We start from the raw sequence: 9,435 nt of genomic DNA, 5'->3' as shown, positions 1-9,435 counted from the left end.
TTGTAACTCTGCAATTACTACAGGATAAAATAATTAATGAATATATCTTACGAAAAAAGTAAATTATTAAAAGATATTGAAACATAAAATCCACGCACTAATAAAAATAGATTCACTAGAAACCTATTAAATCTATTATACCTATTAAATCCGCACCCCCCTCCAAAATAATGGTAAGTCTATGTCTGTTAATAGGATGATCTATGAAATTAATGTGAAACTGCATTATCTAGCTTGTTTGATATGCCCTTGGGTAAAAAACATACCAACTAGTTGGTCTTTACTGGTAGATTTTTTTCATAATTATAGAGCTCAATTAAAGACAACTGTAGTGGGGTGGAAGAAGCCAACTGTTGGTTGCTATAAATGTAATTCTGATGGAGCATCTAGGGGAAATCCTGGAAAAAGCTCTATTGCAGTCTGAATAAGGAATGAGGATGGGGATTTAATGTATGCATATTGTTGACAAATTCAGGATGAATCAAGTATTTTTGCTGAAGCATAAATTATGATGGAGGGGTGTAAATACTGTATATAGCATCAATGATTACCTCTAATCTTAGAGACAGATTCTATGGCTCTTACTAAAATGGTAAAAGGAAAGTTGGAAAGTTGGAAAGTCACTGGACTATTCTAGAGATAATCAGGAGAGAATAAGAGGATGGATGAAGGAATACCGAATAACAGTTCAGCATATGTACAGAGGATGAAACTCTCTAGCAGATTTTTTCACTAACTATTGTTTCAGTTTTGTAGGTACAAAAATATTTAGTTCCTTCATGGAACTACCTAAGCAAGCAAACGGTATTCTAGTATTAGAAAGCCAACAAGTACCACAAGTGAGAATCAAAAGAATCAAGAGAAAAATACCAGATTAAGGATCAACACAAAACATACTCCTTAAAGTCAGACAAATACAGTGGGGAGGTCAACATAGAACCTTCAAAAACATGCACAAAAAGGTCAATACAGAAAATAAAGATCGCATCAATTAATTGTAAGTATACTAAGAAGATAAATTACTTATTTTGATATGAAGGTGATATTAATCTCACAGAGATTCAGCCCTTTATAGAGGATAAAGTAAGGATATCACCTTAGTAACTTATAATTAATAAAGGTAGTTTAGATTTGTAGCCCAAAGGAGTAAAAATAATATCAACAACTTGAAAACATATCCATAGGTATTGAGTGCTCAACACTGGTGAGAGATTTAGGTGAAATATTGTGTAAATCATATTGAAGCTTGAAGAAATGAAATCTTAGCTCACTAAAAGACTACGAAGAAACAAAGACAACAATAAGCTGAAAAATAAATGAAGTCACCTGAGGATGCAGCTCATCGAAAATAATTAGAGCAAACAAGATCGAAATCCCTTGAGCTGCCTAAAAGTGATGGAAGATGCTGGAAGCTGCTGGAATCCCATCGTACAAACTTGAAGATGTTTCACTTTCCTTCTTCTTTATTTAGCTTATTAGACTGATGTTGGATTTTGATTCCTTTTATTTTTGGGTTAAGTTGTTAGTTGGTCCTAATTTGATTTTTGTGTTTTTCTTTTTTTGAACTATTTTCTGATTGAAATAAATGACAAATATCCAGCCTTTTTTATTTTTAAAAAATAATATTTAATTATAGTCAAATAATATTTTTTTTTGTTTCAATTTATGTGGCACTTTTTACTTTACAAGAGTCAAACAATTGAAGTTTGATTGTAAATTAGGATATCAAATCTTTAATATTTTTGAAATAAAATTTAATATTTGAAAACTACGTAAAAAACTACTATAAGTCAAAATAATTGACAATTCATAATATTTAAAATATATATAAAGAAATCACGATATAAAGTATACTTGTTTGAATCTAGAGTTGAAAAATGTCACATAATTAGGACGAAGGGAGTACAAATATAAGGTGAATATCTTTATGCATCTAAAATGGTTTGGGTGTGTGTCACGATCTGAGACTATCCCTAGTAGAGACACGGTGCCCGAAGTTACAAGTGACTCCAAGCTAATCCTTGACATAGCATACTAAGCATCATATAAGAGATTTAAGTGGAGTTGTAATGAGATCATGAAATAAGTTTTAAAGTATTTAATGAATAGTATGAATGAACATAAATTATACTCTAATTTCTGAAAACTTCTAAACTGAATAACATATTTTGTCAGGATAAAACCCATGGCTAACCTTAGAATAATGTCGAAAAGTAAATGAAAATGAGCAACTAAACTAAATCCCTAAATGATGAGGACTCACCATAACTGGAGTCTGAGATAATGGGAAATTAGCCACGTGTGTTAAAGTGAACACCAGAATCTACATCACATGACAAATTATAACGCCCCAACTTTTTGGCCCTTGAAAAATTCTTGAGCTTTGGGCTCACCGCCTTGGTCATGACTCGTGGTGACGAGTCGTGAGATGTGGTTACGGGTCGTAGGACCCTGATCATAACCAAATCAGAAACTTAGTGGAAAAGTTCAGCTCTGATTACGAATGGCTCACTATGAGCCGTGAGGATATGTTACGAGTGGTAGGTTTAAATCTTAGGATGTCCAGTGTTCAAATTCGTTTGGGTTCTGTGCTTCTCACGACTAGACCTTACGAGTCGTAAGATCTCATTACGAGTGGGTTGGTGGAGTCGTAATATGGGTAGTGTATGGAGTCTTAGTCACTGCCTTGGTTATGACTCATGGTCATGAGTTGTAATGTGTGGGTACAAGTCAAGGGGTTGACTCGTAACCAAAGGCGGCTTTTTCTGCTTTTAAGTTGAGGGTATTCTGGACATTTCTCCTCTTGTCCAACTTAAAACCCACGTCTTATAACTTCTGTAAGGAATCATTAGCTATCATAAACACATCAAATAACCTCTCAGAACACTCCCAAATCCTCAAGTTTAAGAACACTTAGGATTTTCATCAAGTTAATCAATTGGAGCTTTCAAGGGTAATTTCTCACCATACTTCTTAGTGATTATGGATGTTATTCTTTCCTCATTATTAATTTTGTAAAAGCATGTGATTTAAAATATTGTCCATGAAATTATTGTGCTTGTTTTAAAACACGGGTTGGGGTTTTTGAAATTTTATGAATTGAACAATGTTTCTCATGGTTTATATATGATTTTCATGCTTTAAATATGGTTTTGAACTTATGGGTGCATGGGGATGGTGAATGAACTAGGAAATTGTGATTTTCCCAAACTTGTGACTTTTGAAGTGGTTATGTCCCCAACCCTATAACGTGAAATTGGTTTTAGTTATGAGAACTATGGGAATTTGTGAAATTGAATTAGTCTTGAATTATTGCATGATAAAATGCATTTGAAATACAATGGCATGATTTAATGAACAAATATAGTCGGTGTTCCCCAATGTGCCTTAATGAACAAACAGAGTTGTTCTCCCCGAGTTAATGGAAATTATGTTGGTATGACGTGTTACCTTGTATCTATCATAGGCGTATAATATCTACTGTAATATGCCTTAATATAGAATGTGGTTAAATGAAAGGTAATGTGTGACACTTGTTTTAATTGGGATTTAATAAAGGTTTCGTAGATGAGTCGTGAAAGTAGAGGTCCGAGTGACCGATACTGTAAACCGCATTTACTGACGTGGGGCTCAAAGTGATCAGGGAGGTTTGAGTCCCCCTTATATTATTATTATATCATGATTAGGGAGGTTTGAGTCCACGAAAAATTATTATATGATTGGGTGCTTAAGTTACCTTGGTATATGTTGGAGGGTTCGCGTTCTCCATGTATATATATATGAAATTATTCTTCGGTTTATGCGGCTACACGTACTGGGGCCCAAACAGGGGATGAGAGTTAGGGCTCATATAGCCTTTGGGTACTATTATATGACTGCTTAGCCACACAATCCAGGATAAGGTTTTGAAAAGCATGTGAAGCCTTGTTCCCTATCCCAACATGTGATATATATATATATATATATAAATTGCATTTGATTATGTGCATTGGTTTGACTTGGTTTGGAATTGATGGCATTATTTTATCTTTATCCCTGAGTTCATGTTAGTGTTCACCCCGCTAACCGTCTCTGAACGCTGCATCCCCATACGATATAGGTGTCGAAGCAACTTTTACTTTTCCTATGCATAGTTAGTTGGATCAACTCAGTTCGTTGGTCTTTGGTGGTGAAGTGGTGAGCTTCCATTCCTTTGGTAGACTTAGTCATTTTATCAATTTCTCTCCGTAATTTAGAAGTAAAGAGTTCACATTGACATTATCATTATGATTGTCATTATTAGAGTCAGGGGCATGTCCCGATGTTTTATTGCTACTCATTTGTGATAACGTTCAAACTAAACCTCCTCCCAGAAGATGATACGGTTGCTGTCAAAATATAGTAACCCAACAAAGGTTGGGATTGAATCCCAAGAGAATGCGTGGAATTGTGGCTCTCAGCAGTTGTAGTCAGCAGACAGAACAAGAAATGTAAATAGGGGGTTTTGATGTAGTAATCTCGAGCAAGTAACTATATTAACTTCGGTTGTAATCAGTCGTAGGTGAACACTAGGATTGTGTTTAATTTGTTACAAATGGTTTAAATGTGTAATTATGAGTGGAATAACTTGTTTGTAAGTTACAAAGTTTAATTTGAATAAGTAAAGAGTCGAAACATGAAGTTGAAGATCATGGAAACTAGCCTAGTCTTAGCTCTTGGTTTGATTTGTCACTATGGATATTGTGTTGTTTAGATCTCTAATTCGTGGTGTGTGATTATGTAGGAAGATTTGTGAGCTAAATACGGTAATATATTGATGATATAAATTCTGAAAATCCATTGGAAATACACTACGATACAAGGGATGAAAGATGGGACGATAAAGACTTAGCCAAAATTTTTGACCCAATTCCAGTGGAGGTGCGCGATTTGCCAGCTTCGCATGGTCTATTTCAGTGATCCCTTGACTTAGAAAATATTTGGAGATACAATTTCAGTGTAAGTGTGTGATATGCCCACGACGCGGGCTTCATTTTAGTGCTCTCATGCATGCGCTGACGGTAATCCACCACTCTAATTTTGGTCAAATCCCACTTATACATTGATAGAATATGATAAATACAATAAACCATGCACGTGATTAGGTCTTGGGAAGAATGAAAATTACATCCTTAATCCTACTAGGATTAGGATTATTATAATATATATATATATATATATATATATATATATATACACACACACGTTACAAGCTATAAAAAGAAAATCTTGGATGAATTCTTAGACACCTGGGGGGAAGCGGTGTGATAGTGGATTAATTTTGTGGAGGCTATTGAACTTTATTAGGTTTTATTATTTTTTATTTAGCTTTTAATTATTCATAACATGTATTCAATAATTTAGATCATGATTATGAATATTATCGGCAAAAAACCCTCTTTCTGGGGTTAAAGCCAAGAACATGAGTACTATTGTTTTGGATTAATTTCATTGGATTCGCTTATCATATTTGGTTGTTTATTTATTCTTATTTTAATTATTTTATGGATTGATCACCCATAAAATACATATATTGTAGACCTTTTAATCTCGGGAGAGGGAATAGGGAGATAAAATATGGAGATAAACAAAGTATGGTTTGTATTCTTTTATAAAATAAGGAATTCAAATTAGTGTTTAGGACATGGATGTACTTAGATGCCTTACTTGATTCAAACGTAGGATGATAACTTTAAAATACTTAATTGGATTATTACATCACCGCTCAATGATGTAGTTGTAATGTACAAATTAGGCAAACGGTTAGAGGTCGGGAGACCATGATCATGCAATTAACCTTATGAATCAACAACTAAGATAAACAAGTTAACGAATGAAATTCAATAACATAGTATGATTGTTTGAAGTGCTTTAACCCTGGGCTTTCTCCTATTGATTGTCTCAAAACCTTTATTTTTACGCACTGTTTACTTTATTTTTAGTTTACAATTATTCAACACTCTTTTTGATTACTTTATCTAAATTGTTAAACTAGAATTGGATAGTTGTCGACACAAGTCCCTGTGGGATCGATATTCGACTTTCTTGAAAGCCACTATATTACTTGGTAGACCACATACACTTGCGTGTGCGCTTGGGCGCTGTCAAGTTTTTAGCACCGCTGCCGGGGACTTGAATTGGCAACTATCTTATTTTTAGTTTTTCTATATTGGATTGTCAATAGTTTTTGTTTTTTTAGTTTCTATCTTATTTTTCTTTATTTCTATTTTTTTTTACACTCTTCTTGATATTTCAGTCTTGGATAGATGGTTTTTGAGGGATAATGATTCTTGTCATTTTTGTGGAGGACCACCATGAGGTTTTTTGTCCAAACTTTTATCTAAGCATTTGGAGGGGACCTGCTTATTGCCGACCTGTGCAGCAGACCACAAGTTGATGTGTTGTTTATGGAAATATGTATCATTCTACAGACGTGTGTGGTTTTAATCCAGATTCAGTTATGTTTATGGGCAAGGATCAATAGACATCACCACTATCTCCACAAAGCCAATTTGTGGAGCAAACACAAGAATTTCAGCCATTCAGCTGTCATCTTTCCCTTGAGACTGAACATGAGAAGGTGAATAAAAGTTGAGACTGAACATGAGAAGGTGAATAAAAGTAAGTGTGTAGTAGATTGTATAAATTTTAAAGTGGGATTAGTTGGTCCTTATTCAAAGAACTTTTCTACATTATGTTTAGATGATATCTTATCTGTGGAATCATCTAAAATAGTGGGAGAGTGTGAAGATGAGAAACAAGAATCTTATATTCTTAATTTTGCACAAGAAAAGCAACATAAAAACACACCTCACTTTAAGACTGACTAGTTGACAACGCACCATCCATTACTCGGTTTCTTAATCTTTGTACCACCTCCATATGAGTGGGGTAAAAAGATGGATGGAAAGTTGGGGGTGAAATTCATATCCTCAAGGTGGAGGAAAAAACATGATTGGGTCGTGCCATGACACAAAATTAGGCACTTCTTGTGAAGAAACCCAAGTTAAGGTATGCTTTCTTTTTAGTTTTTAGTTTTTTTTACTTCACGTAGTTTTTGTTTTTGTTGAGTCACAGGTTGATGGGAAATCTGAGTACCGGAAAACCTGAGCTAAAAAGCATGGTAAATACTAAGTGTGCGGTCCCTGGACCCTCGTAATGATAGAAGATGTTACTAGCTAGGCCTAGAGGCCTCAGGGAGTATTTCTATCTCTTACTTTTATGTTCACTTTAGGAACAAAGTAGATTTTTTAAGTGTAAGGTAGGGAAATTCCTAATTTTTGGCTCAATTAATTTTTTTTTGTGTGTAAGATATTCTTGTTGGTGCTATTTTTGATTACATGGTGCAAGTTTTTTGTTTGGTAAAAGCATGTTGATTGAGTGAAGTGCTACTTGAGAGACTCTTAGGCTCTTGATTATGATTCTTATATTTGTTGGCTTACATTTGAATTCATGCTATTGTTTATTGGGAGTCTATGATGATCCTATTGAGTTGAGCATGTGCCATATATGATGTGAGGTATTTTGTATATTCCTTGTTGCATATGATGTCTATAACTTGTTCGGTATGTGTGCAATGTGAGTTTAGGAGATGATTTAGGCATTTCTTTGATAGCCTTGTTTTATTGCTTCTTTTTGACCTAACCTTGTGCATAATCTTAGTTAAAACCCATTGAGCCTTTAGCTTATTTTCTTTGGTAGCCTAATATGTAACCTAATCCCCTATATTGATGGACCTTAATTTGATCCAAAAAACCTCCTAAGTGTTTTAGTGTAAAATTGATTTAGTAAGGAGTTTGAAAAATAAGAGGAGAAAGGTGAAATTGATGCCCCAAGGTAATAGTCATTGATGTTGATAATTGATGTGCGGTGGATGGGTGTGATAGACATTATTCTATAAATATTACCATGGTTGTGAAAAAGAAAAATAAAAAGTAAAAAATATTAATTCATGTGGTAATAAACAACACTCCCACCATGTATTTGTGAAAATGCTTAAAAGAGATAGGGTGAAAAACAAATGAATGGGGGTGGACAAAAAATGGTGTAGTGTGTCGGATATTGGTTTTAAATTTATAATGTAGTGTATTAAAGCACTTAGAGAGATTAATCACTATTCTAAAATAGTTCTTACCCGTCCCTTAGCCTATATTACAACTCGGAAAAGACCTAATTGATCCTAAGTTCATCATTATGATATTAGTGAAGCACTACACTAAGGGAAATCTTATGGTTCATTGTGTGTAACTTGTGAATTCTTTGTGAGAGTGAGCGTAATTTAATTTTTGTACCTATTATGCTATAAATTATATTATTGTGAGTGATTATGGGTAACTCTCTTGTTGTGAGGGCACATGTTTGATGAATGTGGGTGAGTTGTATGATGTCCTTGATTGAACAATATGCATGAGTTTTCCACTTAGGTGAGTTAATTCTTGAGGCTAGGATGTTTTGAAGTAGTGTTCATAAGCTATCAATTGTGTATATAACATGCTAAGTGTAGAAACTTGCATTATGTGTAGTCATTATTGTACTAGCTTGAGTGTCTTGCATGTAGTAGAAGTGTAGAGTATCATTAACTTATGATGCTTAGAGTAAAGACTTGTTTGAGGATAAACAAGGTTTTAAGTGTGGGGTGGTGATGTTGGGTGTATTTATACACTTTAGCATTACGATTCTAGCTTATTTAGCCTTCTTTTGAGAGCAGTTTGTGCGATTTACATGTTAATAATAATTTAACCGAGCACATAAGTGTTCAATGACGTTATTAAAATGTTCCAAGTGTTTTTCAAACAAGTTTGTGCTTTATTGATTCATTTAGAGTTCAATCGAGGAAATTAGTTTTACTAGCTTAAGCTAGTGGCGTGTCTAGTTGGTTTCGTTTAGTTCTAATGTGTTTAATTTGTTACAAATAGTTTAAATGTGTAATTATAAATGGAATAACATGTTTATAAGGTACAAAGTTTAATTTGAATAAATAGAGAGTTGAAACATGAAGTTGAAGATCATGGAAACTGGCCTAGTCTTAGCTCTTGTTTTGATTCGTCCTATGGATATTGTGTTGTTTAGATCTCTAATTCGCGGTGTGTGATTAAGTATAAAGATTTTTGAGATGAATACATTGATATATTGATGATATAAATGCTGAAAATCTATTGGAACTACACTACGATACAAGGGATGAAAGATGGGACCATAAAGACTTAGCCAAAATTTTGGACGTAATTCCAGTAAAGGCGTGCGATTTGCCCACATCGCAGGGTCCATATCAGTGATCCCTTGACTTAGAAAATATTTGGAGATGCAATTCCAATGGAGGCGTGAGATATACTCGCGACGCGAGCTTCATTTTGGTGCACTCATGCATGCGACGCGGGTTGCAAATCCACTGCTCTAATTTTGGTCAAATCCCACTTA

This window comes from Capsicum annuum, chromosome 8, assembly GCF_002878395.1.
Source record: "Capsicum annuum cultivar UCD-10X-F1 chromosome 8, UCD10Xv1.1, whole genome shotgun sequence".
NCBI classification, from domain to species: domain Eukaryota; kingdom Viridiplantae; phylum Streptophyta; class Magnoliopsida; order Solanales; family Solanaceae; genus Capsicum; species Capsicum annuum.
Note: the sequence above shows the minus strand (reverse complement) of the source record.